The sequence below is a fragment of the Nycticebus coucang genome, chromosome 20, assembly GCF_027406575.1.
Source record: "Nycticebus coucang isolate mNycCou1 chromosome 20, mNycCou1.pri, whole genome shotgun sequence".
Taxonomy (NCBI): Eukaryota; Metazoa; Chordata; class Mammalia; order Primates; family Lorisidae; genus Nycticebus; species Nycticebus coucang.
In genome coordinates, this window is record NC_069799.1 from 67,962,662 (window position 1) to 67,982,984 (window position 20,323).

Sequence of the window (20,323 nt, forward strand, 5' to 3'; positions counted from 1 at the left end):
GGCGCCGGTCCCATATGCCGGAGGTGGCAGGTTCAAACCCAGCCCTGGCCAAAAACTGCAAAAAAAAAAAAATTAAGTGTATAGAATTTATAGAAGGGACTTGATATTTCAGTTTATGTACCTCACATTTGACTCTTTACAAGTTTTTTCTTTTAATAGGCAGCAATCCAGTATTCTCAAATGTCTGTTTTCCTCAATTTGATTTGCAGATTCAATGCAATCCCAATCAAAATTCCAGCAAGTTATCCAGTTATCCAGTCTGTGGTTATCAATTCACATTCTGAAGTTTATCTATACATGCCAAAGATCCAGTCTGACCAACGCAGTGCTGATGAAGCACAGAGTCGGAGGCCGACACTGTCCAGCATCAAGACTTAATGTGACAGTCAAAAGAAAGAAGAGGCACAGACCAACCGCACAGAATAGCACGCCCACCAATAGAGCCAGAAACAGTCACCCACCCACCCACCTGTCACCCACCTGCCCACCTGTGAGATAACCCCCACCTGTCACCCACCTGCCCCACCTCTAACACACCTGTCCACCTGTCACCCACCCACCCACCTGTGACCCACCTATCCCCCTGTGACACCCCCGCCTACCTGCCCACCTTGGGCACACATGTCCACCTGTCACTCACCCACCCACTTGTCCTCCACCTGCCCACCTGTGACAAGAGCAAGCGCTGTCCAGTGGAAACAGGACATCTCTTCAACAAAAGGTGCTGGACACCGGATGTCCACATAGGAAACGTGAATCCAGACACAGACCTTACATCATTCACAAAAATTAACTCAGAATGGGTCACAAAACGAAATGTAAAACACAAAACTATGAAACACCTAGGAGATAACATGGAAGGAAACCTGGGCACCCTGGGGTTTGGAGATGATGTATTAGGCACAGCACAGAAAGTATAATCATGGAGGAAAAACCATGTTGAAGTTCATTAAAATCCAACCTTTGGCTGTGGGAAAGATACCGTCAGAGGATGGAGAGAAGCCACAGATCAGAAGATGATTTTTGCAAATAACATATCTGATAAAGGACTGAGAACTCTCACAACTCAGTAAAAAGAAAATAACTCAATTTTTAAAAATGGGCAAAATATCTAAACAGATGTCTCTCACCAAAGATAACACATCTATGGGGCAAAGAGTCATATGACAGGGTGCTCCCTACCAGATGGCACCAGGGAAATGCAAATTAGAGCACTGGGAGATGCCGCCACACACCTGTCAGAGTGGCCGAAACTCTGAACCCCAACAGCACCAAGTGCCCACAGGCTGAGGAGCACCAGGCCTCCCCTTCCTTCTGGCTGGGGCCACTTTGGGAGGAAGTCGGGCATTTTCTTGCAAAACTCTTCACAATACTATATCTGTTTTTTGTTTTTACAAGTGTTTTGCCATGTAATTCAATAATCGCTCTCTTTAGTATTTACTCAAATAAATAGAAAACTTCTGTCCATATGAGACCCTGCACACAGATGATGATAGTGGCCTTGTTCATAATTGCCGAAGCTTGGAAGCAGCCAGGTTCTCCTGCAGTAGGAGAGAGACACACAGACCGTGCCGCCCGCAGACCTGGGGTCTTACATGTGTAGGAATAAGTGAAAGAGGCCGGTATGAGAGGCTGCCCGCTGCAGGATGCCAACTCCACAGCATTCCGGAAAAGGCAGAATTGTGGAGACTGGAAGAAGCGAGTGGTCGCCAGGATTTGGGGGGTGGACCAACAGACAGGGCACCAAGGGCGTTGGGGCGGGAATATGTCCTTGTGAGGATACAGTGGTGGGTACATGACACTTTGTAGAAACCCAGAGACAGTGTGAAAGCAGGAGCCACCTTTGAGGCAAACCTTGGGCGTTAGATGATACAACTGTGTTATTATTGTCAAGTGTCACCAGCGAGCCACTAACCAAGGTGTCAGTAACAGGAGAGACTCAGGAGATGCAGAATTACGTGGGAACGCTCTGTGTGTTCCTCTCAGCTTCTCAGAAAACACAAACTGCTCCACGAAAAGAAAAAAAGAGTATACATTTAAAACAAGAGACCGAAACAGGCAGCTTTGATTCTTCAATGGAGAAAGTTCGGCTCCTGGGTCTATGGCCTCCAAACTGCCAAGTCCTCCTCCCAGGATCCCCCTCACTGGGCTGCAGCTCAGGGTCCAGGGAAGGCTCCACTGGGACTGGGGGACACCGGACACCCCCTTCCTGGGACCCTGCAATCTCCTGGGTGATCTCGGCCCCCCGAGCTCTCCTGCCCCTTGCCCTCTTCTCTGTGGCTGGTCTGAGTTCAGCAGGTGGGTCTGAAGTTTCAAGAGACACATTCTGGCTTAAATCGTGTTTCTGCCAGAGTCATTGACTATTTAATTGTCTTTTTTTATTAGTTCATCTTCCTAATAAAGTTGGAGTTCAACTCATCTTGAAGTTTGGTCCAACTAGGGGAGAGAGGGAGATCTCACTGAGTTCTTCAGCCCCAGACACAGAGCCTGCACCTACCTTCCCACCTGGAGTGGGAGTCCGCTTGTCCTCTGCAGTGTTTGGGGAAGCATTAATTAAATGTGTATCCAGCTCTCATATCAGATTTCTAGTGTGTTGGAGCACTGGGGAAATTGCAGGTGGGGTGCCGTTGTTCACAAGTCACAACCTCGTGCTGATGCCAAGGACCTCGGAGCTGTCTGTGGTGGGCAGGGCAGGATTATCACACCCCTCTCAGGCCTGGCCATGTGCCCACCGTCCGGCTTCATCTTTGAGTCAGTTCGGTTTCACAACCGTGGCCTGAACAGAAGTGAGGGAACCCAACAACTCCTAGTTTTCTGGAGAAAGTTCATTGGAAATGTTCCTCTAGGGACATGTCACTGTTGGCCAGACTGAGCACCTGACAGATCCCTAGGGCTGCCGCCTCCACTTACATCCCTCGGGAGGCACCACCACAAAGAGCTTAGTGGGCTGGAGGAGGCAGCCCATCAAACACCACCCATCAACACACAAACACAGCACACTGGCTACTTTGACCCAGGTGGGATCTGATAGCCTCTCCAGATGACCTGACCGTGGTCATAGCTGGAGGGGAGGGCGGTTCTTGTTAGCAGCTCCGTCCTCCCTTGCAGAGGCATTGACAACAGCCCTGCACTCCATATGGAATAGCCCCAGCTTATCATGGGCTTAGGGCACTGGCCCTTGTCCATCCCCAAAGCATCTCTGCCCCCGGGAGGGAGAGGTCTCTGGCAGGAGAGACACAGACCCCACTGGCGGCGGCTCCTGAGGGAGAGAAGGGAAAGGCAGTTGTTCTGTCTCGTTAAGGCTCGGCTCTTTTAAGCATGGTTTTTGTTTTGGTTTGTTCGTCTAATTCACAGTTGCTTGTCACTACCCAAATCGAAACACACCAATGATTTAGTCATCTTCCTAAGACTTCCGAACAGAGGCCTGTGTGGTCAGCTCAGCCACAAAGCAGGCTACTCTTCATAAACGAAGGGTTCACGCTGCCCCAACATGGAGAAACTCTGTGTTCTTAATTTGGCCTCATTTTTTAAGGAATATATTTTGGGAAAGAAAAATAATTCTGTTGGCTATGATGCAGAGAACACAAAATGATGAACTTGAGAAGGAAATACGCAGATAGTGATGTTTCTTACAAATCCACCCGCTTGGGACTAACTCGCTGTGGTCCCCATGTGTGGGTCTCAGGGAAGATCTCGATATCTCTGTAGACAAGGAGCCTGGAAAGTTTTGAGACTATTCTTAAAAACGCTCCTTTTGACCATGGGGGCCCCAAGCGGGGGGGGGGGGCGTCCTAAGAACACGTCCTTGGGAAAAACCAGTAAGTCTCCAGCCCTGTAGCATCTGGGCAGTGCCATTTCCCACGTCCACAGCACCCTGCTGTGACCCGGTCTCCACAAGCCTGTTCCTTTCTTCCGCTAGAAGGCAGAGAGTGAGGGTCAGCACACCTTCACCCTGCCTGCCCATCCCCTGGCCACACCACCCACCGGTCTCTCCTGCCACCCATCCCTGCAACGCTGAGCTGCCTGCACCAGTGTCTCCCAGCCACCTGTTCTTGGTTTCTGTTTCCGCCACTATGTGGGCAGAGACCTTTGCAAGGACACTCATATCCCACGTCTGGGCGCCCCCAGCTCTGCTAACCACAGAAGCACCTGTCTCAGGCAGTGGACATGTTCCATTGGGTGTCAGGGATTGTCTCAGCTCACACCTCACATTCTGGTTATGGCTCTTAGGTTCCTTCTGGCAGGAGACGGAGCCAAAATCTCACCAATACTTGTGCGTTTAAATGTATGAGGGAATCACTTCTGTCACAATGAATGGGAAAATTCAAAGCAGGGTACAGGTGGGTTTCATAATCTTCCAGTGAACATGAGCTGAGTGAGCAAATTGGTTGAAACGGTAGAAAACTTGGAGTCTTCTCTCTTCTGACCTCCCCCCTTTCGGCGCCCCACCCCTCTCTGTCTCATATGCAGAGTAAATTGTTATAAATTAAGCAATGCAGGTCACACTTTAGGGACCGAGCTTCCCCGGCCCACAGGCCCCGGGCACAAGGCTGAACACGCCTTCATTCCTCACCCTGGGCCCTGGTCATCAGCTGTAGATTCCAAAGTGCTCTCGGCTTCTGAGCCGTAAATCAGGAAATGGAATAACGTGGAGACTGAGGGGAGCAACAAATCGAGATCAGTCCTGCAGAGGAGCACAGACTAATAACACCGCTGTCTCCTCGGAGGATGGGAATGAGATTCCATTTCGGAAGCTTGCTGACAACGTTATGACCAAGTAATTTCCACCCTGACCCTGGGTGCCTTCCTGAGGGTGGAACGAGGTTTATTCCATTTATATGCAGGTCAAACATCCGATTGATTTTTAACTGTCCACTTTATTGTTCTTCATTGAAAAAGAACAAAAATCTAATTTTAGGGGATTGGTTCCCATAGGCAAGCCATTCAGAACCTGAATAGACAGTGCCAGGCCAGATGTGCATTCCTGGACCCGGGCAGCTCTCACTCTGGTCACATGTGGGCCGTGACCATATGGCCGAGGTCCCTGGGGGAAAATGCAAAAGGAGGCTGGACAGGAGGCTGTGGGGGCTGGGAAGGCTGGTCATCCCCTCTTGGGGTGAAGAGAAGGCACCATGTTTTCACAAGTCATCAGCCACCTGTACTCGGGCGTCTGTGTTTATCAGATTAACACCTGCTGTCGACAGGTTGGGGCACTCTGTGGTGGGCACAGAGAAGAGAAGGGGTCTCTGGGGTGGTGGTTCCTGACCACAGATGGGTTGCTCAGAGTCTCCTGGGGATGCCTCTTCCCAGGCAGAGTCCCAGGCTTTACACGAGACATACACAAGTGTGCACAGACACACATGAGGCCCCACCTACACAGTCGCTCCTGGACACAAAATACGCCCAGATGTCTTACTGTTGTGTTTCCCAAGTCCTGACATCTAACTGGCCTGTTGGAAGAACAATGGGACACCCACGGAACATGTGAGTCAGAAGGTGCCCAGGAAGAGGGAGGGATGTGATCCCTAGTGTACCAGCCACCCTCAATCCTCATCCAGCATGGAGAATGTGGGCCACCATTCCACTGCACTGGGCGAGGGCAGAGGCAGGAATCAGGTAACATTGCTGCTTATGGCCCGGCATGTGTGGGTTCCAGGGCCCGGTGCCCCGCTGCTGCCAAGAGCTGCCTCAGTGGCCACTCTGGACACCATCCAGGAACCCATAGAAAGGGCCCCTGGGGACAGGTGTGTATTGAACAAACCCAATTTCAGACCAGAGCCCAGCATTGACCCAGGTGCTCTAACCATAACGCGGGGCAGACTGGAGCTGTGAAATCTCTCTGGTATTTAGGAGACAATTTTAACTTGGTGAGCTAGACTGATGTGGGCCCCTCAGGGTGGGCCTGAGTTTTCGGATGGGAAGACCTCGTATCTGTACTTCTATTGGTAGGGCCTGCAATACTGTCGTGGCCTCTTACCATGTATCGGGACCAACTCGGGAAGGAATCTGCATGAGCCTACAGGTGCCGGCTCCCTGGGACCCCCTGGGGTTAATTCTCACCACCAAGGCACCAAAGGTCTCAGTTCATGGTGTGTGTTGGTTTTTTGTCGCTGCCATAACCAATCACCACCAACTTATCAGCTTCAAACACCTTGCATTCCTTATCCCACTATTCCATGGGCAGAAGTCAGGGTGGGCTAGACGGGGCCCCCACCCAGGGTCTCATGGGTGAAGGTCTCCATTCCTCACAGGGGAGCTGGGGAACACCATACTCCCCAGGCTCGCTCAGGGAGTGGGCTGAACTCAGCTCCACATGGGTGTGGGGCTCAGTCCTGTCTCCTTGCTGGCTGTCAGCCTGGGCCGCCCTTTGCTTCTAGAACCGGCCCATTCCTCCGGGTGTCCACATGGCCCCTCCGGCCGTCCTGGGTGAAGATGCTCCCACACTGAGGTCTCTGCCTCCATCTTCTGCTTTTCAAGCCCCTGTGTCTCAGCAGGGCCACCAGAGCAACCCACAATAATCCCTGTTCACAGGTGTGTAACCTTAGTTACATCTGCAGAGACCCTTTTCCTATATAAAACCACATGTGTGCAGGTGACAGGGACTGGGGTGACATCCTCGCCCCTCCCCACTGACCACACCTGCACAGCTGGACCTGCTAGGCCCTGAGCACATCTCAGGAAAAGAATCTGCACTTGGCCCACACAGACAAACCTGCCCCCATCCCTGAGATGTGCGGGGCAGCTGGCGTGTGTTTGGGCAGGTTCTGAAACGGGGGACTGTCCACACTCTCAACCAAGGTCGCTGGAGATATCACCAGAAAACATTGCACCTTGTGAGAATCTTTGGAAAGAATTGAGCAGATACAGAGTGAGGTAGAAAAAAATTTTAAAAATACTCCCTGAAACTCATTTTTCCAAGAGTTGGTCTCCAGCCTTGATTAAATTCCTGAAGCTACAAGTCTTGGGCTCCCTGTCAGCAGCTGCCTGTGTCCCTGCTGCTCGTGGTGGACAGAAATGAGGTGGCAGAGGGGTGTTTGGGGACTCAGCTGGTACCCATTTGTATTCAAATGAATTTATATAAAAAGAAGAAAAGGTCATGTTCACTTACCAAAACTGATGTTTTTATAGGAAAGGTAAAAATAAGCTTATTTTTTTCATTAACATCTATCTTAAATGTCAGGTGCCTCAAAAATCATTCCCTGATGAAAATACATTAGCGACACACAATAATTTAATACATTCTTAAAAATCAGGATGAAGAACTTTGAAGAGCAATGTTCCTGAAGGATTTTAATCCTGCTTTTATTATATTTGCTAAATATCTAGAATAAGAATTTTGATCTCACTGAACATAACAGAACAAAACCTTTTGGCATATAAGAGAAAAGCCAAATGTAAATTATATAATTGCGCATGTGGGATAAACCTTAAACGAATGTGTGTCTGGCCGTCCTGAGCTGCCGTATGTAAATACCCAGCTTTCATCTGTCTGCTCCACGGGGCCCTGACCTGGGCTGGATCCAGTTTTGGCAAGAGTCCTGCTATGTCCATTAGAGAGACCACTCCCTCCCTGAGCCTCCCTGGAGTTCTCCATCCACGGAGCCCACACCTGCCTCCAGGCCATGAATCCCCACCTGTGCTCACTGTGGGGCCTGTTGTCTCTCCCCTCCTTTGTTCAGGCTGAACAAAGTCTTCTGTGCCATCTTAATGAGGGTGACAGCAGGTTCTGTCCCTTTATTAACATTATATGGTGTAGATTTATACGTTTATTACAGTTGGAATACTTTTTTAAAATGAAAAGGAAGTATGATAATTCCAATAATATTTTTTTCATAAAGCTGATTCTATTTGTCATTTAACAGAGAACTTCCAAAATTGGAGAAGGTTGGCCAGGCGTGTTGGCTCCTGCCTGTAAGAAGGATCCCTGGAACTTAGACCAGAGGGAGCTGTAGCAAGACCCCGTCTCTACCAAAAACAGAAAAATTAGGTGAGTGTTTTGGTAGGCGGCTATAGTCCCAGCTACTAGGGAGGCTGAAGCAGGAGGATCACTTAATCCTCGGAGATTGAGGTTGTTGTGAGTTGTGATGACAGCACTCTAGCCAGGGTGACAGAGTCAGACTCTGTCTCAAAAACAAACAAAAAATTAGAGCAGGTTACTACATAATGGCCATGTTTGGACATTTGGTCTTTCTTTTTTTTGCAGTTTTTGGCCGACACTGGGTGTGAACCCACCACCTCCAGTGTATGGGGCCGTTGCCCTACTCCTTTGAGCCAAAGGCGCCACCCAGACATTTGGTCTTTATTGATCTCTTGAAGTCAGATGGATCTCACGTCACTCCTGGGAACAAGGTTGCACTGAAGCTGGGCATTTATCTTTGCACAAAGTCAAGCTTCACATCACGTTCCCTAAACTTTGCAGATGCTGGAAACGGAAGAGGAGCTATAAAGGTGTCTTTGGAAATTATAGGTATGGTATTTGAGTGCATAATTGTGTATTTATATATGTACATGTATCTGCACGTATATTTAGTTAGCTATATTTGTATTTCCCTCTATCCAATGCAGAGGAATGCCAAGTAAGAAATTTGGAAGGAGATGGTCCAGGAGAGGAACAAACGGTTTTAGCAAGGCCCATGCTTTTAAATAAATTTATCTATCATCCGATAGAGTCCTAGTAAAAAGTAAAAAAAAGAAGAAAGAAGAAAAAAATCAATATGACTTCACATGCAGGACTGTCTCAGCATAAATCACCCCACGGCCAGCAGACCCTGCGTCTGAGTAGGTGGAGCTGCAGGAGTCCCCACAGCAAAAAGACACAAACAAACCAACAAAACACCTCCAGGAAGAAGCTTGTGTTTGCGTTGAGTTGGATTCACACATATCCCGGCAAGTATGAATGTATTTTAGGAAGTTCTACATCCTTACTGTTGGTATTATCATCGTTATTATCTGGATGAAATGGAAACAATACCAAACTTGGGGTGGAAAATTGGTGTTCACTAGTTTGTTAACTCTCAGGACAAACTCGAGCAAGTTCCCGACATGCCTGTGGCTCCATTCCCTGCTCCAGGCCTTTGAACCAAATAATAAAGACCCTTTCACAGGCTGCGAGTCCAATTGCGCAACGTGCCGAGATGCTCAGTGCGTGATGCTCTGTGTATAAACATATCCACACTTCGGTCTCTTTGCTTCTGTCTCTGTCGCCTGCCTATCTTTTAGTACAGCCATCCCCTGGCATCCATCCAGAAGTGGTACCAGGATCCCACAGACACCCAAACCCACTGACGCCCAAGTTCCTCATGTAAAATGGTGTAGAATTTGCATTTAACCTACAATCACCCTCCCTGTCCTTTAAACCATCTCTAGATTGCTCATAAAACTTAATACCATGTAAACAGTGGTGATATTGTAATGTTGAAGAATAATGAAAAGGGAGGAAAATCTTCACATGCTTAATTCAGACATGATGTGGTTTATTTCCCCAAATAGTTTCCCCTGGGGTTGAATTCATCTGCTGCAAAACCCGGGGGCAGGGAGGGTCAACTGTATACACATGTGCCTTGGAGACCCCACAGATCAGTCCCAGACCACCACAGTACGTTAAATATTGCAGTGAAGCAAGTCACACAAATATTTTGGTTTCTCACTAGATATAAAAATTATATGTTGCACTTATAATCTATTAAGCGTGCAATAGCAGTGTGGCTAAAAGATGTGCATATTTTAATTAAAAATACTTCATTCCTGAAAATTTCCAGCAATCATTGAGTATTTTTGCTGGTGGGGGGTTTTGCCTCTAGGTTGGCAGTGCCCAGCGGTCAGGGTGGAGGCTGCTGTGGGGGAAGGGGGAGGTCATTTCTTACAATAAGATGACAATGAGGTTTCTGCATCAACTGACTCCCCTTTTATGAAAGCTTTGTCTGCAGCACGAGGTGCTGTTTTGGCAGCATCTTACCCACAGCAGAACTTCCTTCAAAATTAGAGTCTAACCCCTGTCATTTATTTATCAACCAAGTTTGTAGACTATTCTAAGTTCTTTACTGTAATTTCAACATTGTTCTTAGCATCTTTATCAGAAGTAGATTCCATCTCAAAAAACCACTTCCTTTTCTTACTCATCTGTGAGAAGCACCTCCCTGTCCATTCAAGTTCGATCATGAAATCACAGCTGTTGGGTTTCATCTCCAGGCTCTACTGCTGACTCTGGTTCTCTTGCAATTTCTGCCTGGTCTGCAGTTACTTTCTCCACTGAAGACCTGCACCTCCCCCCACCATCCATGAGGACTGGAATCCAACCCCTTCTTCCAAACTCCCGCTTGTGTTGAGATTTTTATTTCCTCCTGTGAATCACAAATGATCCTAAAGACATCTCTAATGGTGAATCCTTTCCAGGAGACTTTCAGCATATGCTCTACAGATCCATCAGAGGAATCATTATCTGTGGCAGCTACAGCCTTATAAAATATATTTCTTAAATAATAAGACTTGAAGGTCAAAATTACTTCTTGACCCATGGGCTTCGGAATGGATACTGTGCGAGCAGGCATTAAAACATGAATCTCCTGGCACTTCTCAGAGCCCTTGGGTGACCAGGTGCCTGGTCAATGGGCAGTAACATTTTGAAAGGACTCTTTGTCTGTGAGCAGTAGGTCTCAACAGTAGGCTGAAAATATTCAGTAAACCATGCGGCAAACAGATGTGCTCTAATCCAGGTTTATTACATTTAAAAAGCACAAGCATAGTAGATCCAGCATGAATCTGAAGGCCCCCAATATTATTAAGAATGAGCAGTTCACCATTTAAGGCTTCAACTTAAAGGCACCAGCTGCATCAGCCCAGGTGGGAGAGTCAGCCTGTCCTTCGAGGCTCTGAAGTCAGGCACTGACTTCTCCTCTCTAGCTATGAAAGTCCCAGATGGCATCTTCTTCCAGTAGGAGGCTGCTTGGTCTGCGTGGAAACTCTGATGCTCAGTGGTCTAAGCTGGACCTTCTGGGTGACCTGCTGCAGCTCCTCCATCAGCAGCCGCACCCATCTTCCTATTTATGTTGCAGAGATGGCTTCTTTCCCTAAACCTCATGAACCAATCTCGCAGCTTCGTGCTCTTCTCCAGCAGCTTCCTCATCTCTCTCAGGCTTCACAGAACTGAAGAGTCAGGGTCTTGCTGTGGGTCAGGTTTTGGCAGGTTCAATCTTCTTCCCAGACCACTCAGACTCCCTCCACGTTGGCTATGAGGCTGTCTCGCCATTTGTGTGTTCACTGGAGCTGCACTGTGAACCTTCTCCAGGACCTTTTCCTTTGCATTCACAGCCTGGCTAACCATCAGCCACAAGAGGCCTAGCTCTGGGCCTCAATAAGCTCGATTATTTCCAGATTTGGGTTTAATTTGAGAGAGGAATGACTGATCCTTTTACATGAACTCTTCCAGGCTGTTCTAGGGTTATTAGTTGTCCCATTTTTTTAAAGAGTAGGGAAACGAGAGGAGAGGGAGAGAGCCCAGGGAACAGCCAGTTGGTGGAGACTCTGAATAGATGGGGCATTTATTGACTAAGTCTGTCATATTAACTGGCACAGTCTGTGATGCCCAAGACAATGACAATAGTGTCATCAAGGGCCCTGATCACAGATCACCAGAACAATACAACAATAATGGAAGTGGTTAAAGCTGCAAGTCTTTAAAAAAGCAGCCTCTGGGAAGTACGTATGGTGAAGTGTGTGCTCCCCACACTGCCCTGACCTTCTAGCCTTTGGCTTAATTCCAGTCTTCAAAGCAGACTCTCTGTGAGAACTAGACAATGCCGTCTCTCTCTGCTGGTGAACACCGTGGTCGCCGGTCAGAGTCACAGGGAAGGAACGGGGAAAGCTCTTGGCCAGGTGAGACAGCTCCAGGCAGGTGGCTGCAAATGGCCCCATGGTCCTGGTGACCACTGTGCTCCTGACACAAAGCCCCACATGTCCGGGCGGCAGCTCTGCACCAGTCCAACTGTGCCACTTGGTTTAACTTGACCTTGGCCAGATTGCTATATACCTTCAAATTATTACGCATCTTTAAACCTCTGCTTGTTTACATGCAAAATGAAATTCCTAATATCAGTGCAAGAATTAAATAGGTTAATTCAAATCAAACTCTTGTCAGTCAAAATTCTTGATGAAATTCATGAGCAGAGCCATTTGATGGTATAAGCCCAGCCCTGTTCCAGGCACTTGCTCCTATCTCACTGAGCCCCAGTCACCCTGTGAGCTGGGTGTCATCATCTCTAGTGTAAAAAATGAAGAAAAAAGGAGATCAGAAATGAAAATTAAAAATAAAAAATCCCGATTCACACAGCAAGAGAATCTCCCCAGACCCAATCCTGCATCACCCTGGAACCACTTCTGATGCATTAAAGCTGCTTCCCTCTGAGGCAGTGATGTCGGAGCCCCCACCCATGAAGCTTGGGGGTGCCCAATGTCACATTAGGGCCACCTGCAGGAAGGTGGAGGAGCCAGACACTATGCAACCTCACCTGTGTCCACCTGCCCCTCGGTGAGGGTGAGGAAGCTGCAGGCGCAGCAGAGGAGGCAGCGTGCTGGCTGCCCCAGAGCCAGTACCAACTGATGCTCCTCTCCCTGCAATCTGCCCTCGGGGTGGACATTAACGTCCTGCTGTCTTCATCATTTGAAAGACCAAGAAATGCCAGTCTATTACTTCCAGCTCCAACCATCTGCTTACTTTGTAAATCTCCCTATGCTTAGTACTTAGCAGTGTAGAGGGAGAGAGGTTTCTAAGTGGCACAAATGTTTGTGTTTTGCTAAACGGGTACAATTGTTCCTCACAGAAGCTGATTAGCATCTAGACCTCAATTTGAGGTAAGAAGCAATTTCTCAGGGCAGAGTCCCTTAGGTTGAACTCCAGACACTGTGGGAATTTGTATTGATGATTATACTTCTGATATAAATTTGTTTCTGAGTCTTTTTGTTTCAGAAAGCTAAATTCAGACATGAAATGGAGTCTGGATATTCAGTTATAGTTAATTGCCGTTTTCACATAACTGCACGTGAGTGCAATGAAACCAGGTAAAGGTGTTAACAGTTACAGGATAAACTAATCAGGTACTCAGCTACTCAATAAAATAATCCCAGCAAGAATCCAAAAATTAAGATGATGGCAATACTATACATCATGATTAAATATAGCAAGCCAAAAGGAAGGCATTATATGTAAAACCACTAATTACATGCAAAAACAACCTGACTATTCTTCTGTTCTTGCTCTGGTCAGGACAGGTGCCAGTGTTATAACTACTGATTATAACACACACACACACACACACACACACAGCTGGTATCTTTTGACTTCACCTTGTGAATCTGATGATTCAGACATGAGTTGCATACCCACAAAAACAGCAGGAAGGCCTTGTTCCTTGTTTACCCTCTGGTTTATTTTGTAGGCATGTTGCACAGCCTCTCCTCCTGCATGGAGTGACCAGGGAGCATAGGCAGAAAACAGAGAAGAAGCAGAAAGGAACCCCACTTTCTGTTTAGCAAACCGAACAGGGGACAATGGAAGTATTTGGAAGTACACAGCCAGTTATGAACCCAGAGCGCACAGCAGCCTGAGATTCACAAGCTGCAGATTCACAGGAACCTTTGTACAGGTGGGCAGCGTGGAGCACCCAAGCTGGGTGCCCTGCTGTGACATGCATGACGCTTGCTCTGTGTTTTTAGGTCAGAATTGCAGAAATGGAATGCGTACCAGAGGAGGAAGCTGACTCCCCAAGATCCTCCTCAAAAGGTTAGTGAATCCATTAAGTGTTCTTTGAAGTGCGGGATTAAGGTGACAGCTCATTGAGGGGAGAGATTTCCACTTGGAACCAGGGTGCAGCAGAAGCTGTTTGAGATAAGACAGGGTTGGGGGAGGCAAAGGAGCCCAGACCCCTCTCTATCAAAATGAAATCCTGTGGGAATTTTATTCTCTGGGGTCTATCTGTAAGTGCAATTCCTGAGACCTTTCTGATTCAGTAATCTGCTGAAGTGGCTCTGGCACCCCTTGTCATCTCTTTGCGTGACTTCCAGTTATCTGCCAGCCCCTCCTGGCTCAATCGCAAATATTTACTGAGCTGCTGTCATCTGAGTGGACTGTGGAGGCGCTGTGCAGGGTGGAGGCCAGAGTAAAATCTTCACAACAGTGAAGTGAATCTTCACAACACCCAGAATACCCTCCCCACCCACAGCCCAGGATCAGAAGTGAGCGTGGTGGGCACCTGCCTGAGGTGTAAGTGTCAGGAGCCCCCCAGGGGCGAGGGCCGGGCTGTGTCACATTTACCCACGCCATTCTTCGGCATTTACCAGTGACTAGAGGGACTTCACCCTTCCTTGTAAGGGACTAACGGAGCCCCTGTATTGCCTCCTGAACGTCAGACAGCCCTGAGCTAGTTTTAGAAAGTCTGAAGTGTTTGATTTGCAACATGGCAGAAACCAAATCAGCTTTGTTTCTGTGAAACAACAAACAACTCTGAGTCATAGTCTATAGGTAGGTAGGCAGGTAGTGGGATGATTGATTGATACCTAGACAGAGAGGTATATGGTAGACATGATAATTTGATAGATGACTGATATGTACATGATCGATTCCAGATGGATAATAGATAGGTAGATATGCAGATGATTGATAAATATCAGACAGATGATGGATAGGAATTAGACAGATGATAAATAGATGATCAATTGCTAAGTAAGAGATAGATGACTAAGCTATAGACAGACAGGTCATTAGATACTGGATATACTGACACGTTGATAGGTAGAGATAGTGGACAGCAGTCAGATGAGCATGGCGGCCACCGCTGACTTATGGACCAGAGGTCACAGGAATTTTCTTTGTTCCTGAGGGTGAGGGTGAGCTGTCACTCTCTGGAAGAATCTAACTCTGTATTTTTTTCTTTCTTTCATTAACAGTATCCCCAAATGTGAGAAAACATTAAGAATCGTCATTTCTGTGGAGGGAGGTGTTTACTGTTTGTGACATTATCCCATAGTCTCTCCTCATTTTATTATAGTTACCAACCAGCTCATAATTTTTAAACAAATCCCCTGATTTTCCAAAACGATGTAGATTTTCACATCTGCTTGCAGTCACAGTGCTTCCGTCTGCTGCAGTAAGGAAGAGCGTTCCCAAGAGGAATGTGTCTGAAGAACCTCTCCCCCAGACCGTCAGCTTTTCCCCAGAAATCTCCCGGCCAGGGCAGCAGGGCTGAGGGTGCGGGTGGAGGGGAGGCTGGTGGGAGGGAAAGATGACCTGGCCCTGCCTATGTTCACTGCAGGAGGGGTCAACACACATGCCCAGGATGAGGGAGAGCATAGCCCTGAATGGGAGGATGGACACAGAGGGCCGGCTGGATGCAGGGGTGCAGCCTGGATGTCCCAGGGCAGCACAGAAGCCTCCCAGGTGGGTGGGTAGGTAGGTAGGCATCTGCCCATCTCCTGAAAAGAATGTTTGAGAAAAAGGCCAAAGCATCCATGTAAAAACATAACAGAATTTATCTGTAGACTGATCTGGTTACAACAATCCTGCTTCTGCTGAAACTCTCCTGAGAGTCACCCAGGAGGAGCCAGGCCTCGCAGATCCACCAGATCCAGGAGCTAACACCTAAACACCTCCCTGCTGGCTCTGAGGCCCCCAGTGCCCATGTCCCCGACGAGGCCTTCAAGTGCCTGGGCATCCTGCATCTCTTTATGCTGGTCCTGGGAGGCAAAGTGACACACAGACAGGGACGGGAAGGGTGGTGCACGGGACAGTTCCGCAGGCTGCAGGGCCCAGGAGCCTCGTGAATAAGACGATTCTGGAAACATTTGCTCAGCCTTGGCTCAGAGCTCCGAGGCTGCAGGTGCCAGTTTATGAATCAGATAAATTCTTCCTCGTTAGCCACCATCACATACGTTTCCCCTAAAGACACTGCACTCCAGCTCCACTGGTGAACAGGACGGATTTGAGAGTCAGTGCCCGTGAGTCAGGCCAAGTGCTGTCCCCAGTGGGCTGCTGCTTGTGCACAGATGTGCTCGTTAGCAGTGAGGCCAGCCCACCAGAACACACACTGAGGCTTTTTGTTTGTTTGATTGTTTCATTTTGCTTAGATATTTGGCATTGCCAGGAAGCCAGGGCACTCAATTGGGAAGGCGGAGGGCAGAATGGCTCAGAGCGCTGCAGCCAGACTGGGCTTCCTGTTTTCCTCCACCAGACTGAGAAGCTAAGTGCCCAGGGCACCGGCTCACACCCCTTACCCCAGATGTCTCGGCTGTGGAGTGAGCGGGTGATATTCGCCACCAATGATCATTGTCTCAAGTAGGCTTTTAGCTTGTGCCTGATACACAGTCATGAAAATTGTAGCACGTGTTAACCTGCAGGGCAGTAATGCAGCAAAGATGTGAGCGGTGGGGGTGGTGACATTTGTACCATGTGTGACTGTGGCTGGGAACAGGTGCCGCAGAAGGAGTGCCACCCCCCACCCCAAGCACTGCACGTGGAAACAACTTATTGTCCCAAAGCAGAGAAGGGAAAAACATCCAATTGAAAGGGAGTAATGTCAGGGGACAGGGCCTTCCAGTGAGGGGCAGGAAATGGGAGTGAGCCCCCCACCTGCAAGTCCAGAAATGTTCCTTGAGGACTGACCCTGGCTGGTGCTCCCAAGAAGGAGAAGGAGAAATGTGCTGGGGGCCAGACGCGGGCCTGGGGGATTGCCGTGCTGAGGGCCAGACATGGGACTGGAGGATTGCAGTGCTGGGGCCAGACGTGCACCTAGAAAATTGCAGTGCTGGGGGCCAGACGTGGGCCTGGGGGATTTCAGTGCTGGGGCCAGACATGGGCCTGGGGAATTGCAGTGCTGGGGGCCATATGCCAGCTAGGGGATTGCAGTGCTGAGGCCAGATGTGGGCCTGGGGGATTGCAGTGCTGGGGGCCAGACATAGGCCTGGGGGATTGCAGTGCTGGGGGCCATATGCCAGCCTGGGGGATTGCAGTGCTGGGGTCAGATGTGGGCCTGGGTGATTGCAGTGCTGGGGCCAGACGTGGGCCTGGGTGATTACAGTGCTGGGGCCAGACGCCAGCCTGGGGAATTGCAGTGCTGGGGGCCAGACGCCAGCCTTGGGGATTGCTGTGCTGGGGGCCAACGTGGGCCTGGGGGATTGCAGTGCTAGGGGCCCCAGGTGGGCCTGGGGGATTGCAGTGTTGAGGGAAAATGCAGGGGGACGAGGTGGTCGGAGGCTATGGATGGTGAGTGCAGTCGAGGGAATATTGGGAGTAACAAGCCCCCGACATCTCCTCGGCTGTGGGAGGCCAGCAGAATGGCTGAAGTGGACAGCAAAGTTGCTCCCTTGACTTTGGAGGCTGGGCCAACTCCAGGTCCTCAGAGTCATGCCGGCAAGGGCTGGACTGCAGGAGACTGAGCCGGGCACGGCCTCTGTGACTGCAGTGGTAGTGGGCAGCCACGGGGGTTGCAGTGTGGGCTCGGGGGTGTGAGGTCTGGGAGAAACATCCAATGTTATGGTGACATGAGCTAGGAAGAGACACCATCCGTGCTGGACACTGAGCAATCCCAGGATGCAGGGCCACCGCTGAACTATGCTTTATCCACATCAGTCAGACTCACACAGGGAGCCAGGGGTTTCTCAGACAGGGGGTTTCCCTGTGAGCATGGGGGCAGGAGGGTGTCTGTGGAGGACACAAAGGACTTCAGGAGGTCTGGGAGGCTATGGGGACATCCAGGCAGGGGCACAGGGCACGGCACACACGGGTCAGAACAGAAGCATTTGAAATACTATCACTTCAGGGATCCGGCCAGGGCTGCTTCCTCCACCCTCAGGGAGAAGCTGTGTCCTCCATCGACTGGACGCGGTCTGGTCTGAGGGGCTGACACAGGCAATGGTGCAACATCGGGGCCACACTGGGCACCCACCTGGCGGCATGAGGCTCCCGGGAGCCCCACGGGGACCAGACCCTTCTGCAGCCCCTGGACGTGGCGTGAACCTCCTGCTTTGTCTTTGTAATGAAGTTTCTTGAATGTTAGTTTAATTTTGTGAACACCACAGCTGGTTTCATCCATGTAAAGTATTGACACAAATCCCAGACAGTCCTTGGTCCTGACTGTCCCATTCACTGTGCTTCCGTCTGAGTCTCCTCTTCTCCAGACGTTTCACTCACAATGTACGGTGCTCTTCTCAACTCCAGTCAGCCCATAGCTAGTGTGTTCCCAAAGCCCTGCGTTGAAGGGACAGATGTGGTGGAATCATTCATTCTTTTCCAGCCCTGCGTACGTTTAAATGAATAGAGGTATCTCGAAACCCAGGTCCTTGGTCTGCAGGATGGGTCTCTTGCAGCCCCAGGACCCGGGTTTTCCCATTTGACTAAACCCATTGAAGGCCGAAAATCCCAGTAAATCACTTAAAGATGAGCCGCGTCACAGCCTATGGATGAAACAGGGACTCTGAGGAAATTAATGTGTTTATTTAACCACTTGTCTTAAAATTGTGGTTCAGATTGAGATGTTAAAATGCACAACTAATTTCCCTCTAATGAGAAAGGCTGGACACTGTATTTAAGAGGGTCAGCACATCAGAAACCCCAGTGTTCACTGGTGTCTCCTGTTGCCATCCCCTGGGGAGCTGGCCCATGCGGTCAGCACACGTGTGGAAAGCAGCAAGTGTCCAGGGTCACATGAGCAGCACAGGGACAGGGCGGGGAAGCCTCTACTTTAGGAGTGAGTAGCGTAAAGAGGGATTGAAAATTGCAATTTCTAAATTCATAGCAAGGAGCCTGATCCCAAGAGAATACAGGGTCAGGCTGGTTTCTGGGCCCAAGCTCCCCTCCTCTAAGCCACGGTCTTTTTACCTGAGCACTGAGACTTACCACCTTCACTGTCAAGGGAGGAGGAGCCTCGAGAATGGCAGGAAAGGGAGCCAGGACCTGTGGAGTGCGCTCGCAGACAGGATGGCACAGAAGGGCACCCCTCCCCCCGCAGAGCCTCACCCCAGACATTTTTGTTTCATTCAGTTTTTCCCAAAATCTCTTGAAAATCGGAAACAAGGAGTAGCACAGAATGCGGAAGGGAAAGTTCAGTGTCAGGCTGTGAGGCCACAGAAACATCAGTTGAACAACTTGAAAATCTTCCTGGAAATTAACAGATACAAGATGGGTGCGAGCCTGATGTCGGGCGGGTTGGGCTGGATTCGCACCTGCACCACTGGCTTTCCTGGCTTGGGCAGCAGGTACACCACAAACACGGGGGTCACAGGGTGGCCCCAGGATGCGTCTCATAGTCACGCACCTCAGGGAAGCAAGAGGCAGCAAGGATGCAGCTGATATTATTGTTGTTCTTGTTGTTGTTTTTAGAGACAGAGCCTCACTCTTGTCACCCTTGGTAGAGTGCCGTGGCATCACAGCTCACAATAACCTCCAGCTCTTGGGCTTAGGCGATTCTCTTGCCTCAGCCTCCCGAGTAGCTGGGACTACAGGCACCTGCCACAACGCCCGGCTATTTTTTTGTTGCATTTATTGTTGTTTTAAAGGATGCTACTCATGGAAGGAAAATAAGGCTGTGTTAGATCAGTGTTCTGCCCGTTCTCCTCTGCTTCTGCGGGACAGCGCCTACTGCCTGGGGGTGGGGGATGGTCTCTCCTTTGATGACAGCTGAACCTTTGTGCCATTTTGCCACATCTGAGGGAGAAAAGGCTTGGGGCCAGGAATAGGCCTTTTCCTGCAATGTGGAGCATTAACAATGGGAGAAGCAGAGAGCTTCTGAGTGCGATGCCTCCTTTCGGAAACTTTTCAAAGTTCTAGGCCAGATCCGGGGGTGGGCGGTGGATAAAAGAGCAAAGCGACTCTGGGTGCCCCAGTTTGGTTTTTATAACTCACATGTGTCCGCGTGCCTGTGTTTGCAGGAATCCTTAACAAAATGAGACACACGCCCTTAAATGTCTGTTTCATGGCTGAGCAGCTGCTCAGAGGAAGCTGTCGTTATGAACCAGTTGTAAACAGTACTTAAATGTGCTCAACGGGGCAAAGCAGAAGGTGTCGTTTTTGTTACAAAATAACAGGACAAAGCCACAGAGTCTCCGTCCTAGGTTGAGTCACCCAAAGCTCACAGAGGGTCCCACCTTCCTTCCTCTGCAGGCTCCAGCCCCCTGGCAGGGCTGGCCTGGCTCGTCTGCTGTGTTTCATTACTCTCCCAGCTAGCAAGGAGGCCGTCTGTGTAGTCTCAATGATGGCATCCAGGACTGTGATTTTTCCAAATTACTGGTTTTGTTTAGCAGAATGGAGTTGGCTCTCCACAGCAAGGCCCGACAGCACCGT